This window comes from Sinocyclocheilus rhinocerous, unplaced genomic scaffold, assembly GCF_001515625.1.
Source record: "Sinocyclocheilus rhinocerous isolate Xijiao unplaced genomic scaffold, SAMN03320098_v1.1 scaffold1223, whole genome shotgun sequence".
In the NCBI taxonomy this organism is placed as follows: domain Eukaryota; kingdom Metazoa; phylum Chordata; class Actinopteri; order Cypriniformes; family Cyprinidae; genus Sinocyclocheilus; species Sinocyclocheilus rhinocerous.
This window is the reverse complement of record NW_015641045.1, coordinates 1025338-1025753: the sequence shown is the minus strand read 5'-3', so window position 1 is coordinate 1025753 and position 416 is coordinate 1025338. Positions and strand designations below refer to the sequence as shown.

At 14.9% G+C, this 416-nt stretch overlaps 1 protein-coding gene across 1 annotated transcript in view; it reads left to right on the top strand.

Annotated features, from left to right (window-relative positions):
- LOC107754419 (homeobox protein cut-like 2) overlaps positions 1–416 on the top strand; it is a gene marked incomplete at its 5' end in the record, with an annotated part of 33653 nt that overhangs the window by 5741 nt on the left and 27496 nt on the right. The gene's annotated exons all lie outside the window — the stretch shown is intronic.

Here is a 416-nt window from a genome sequence, read left to right as displayed (position 1 = left end):
TTTTTTTTTTTTTTTTACTTCATATGCATGTTTAATTCAGTGAGTTGTGCATATCAGCAATAACTATTTGTATATTATTTTCTGTATTATTCCTAAATAATATTTTAAATAATAAAAATGTAAATATAAATATGAAAACAAAACAATATATGATATAAATACTTAAAACATAAAAAATGTTATGTATAATATATAATATATTCGTTTATTTTATTTTTGTAATTATTTTTTTAATTTTAGTGCAACTCATTTTTGGCTATATGCATATATGTTTGAGAATTTGGAAAAATTCAATTCAGATTTGGTTTTAATGTTTGTCAAGGTTGAGTCATTAATTTTAATTTTTTTTAATTATATAATTAAAAAAATATTTAATTATATATATATATATATATTATTATTATTATTTATTCTTA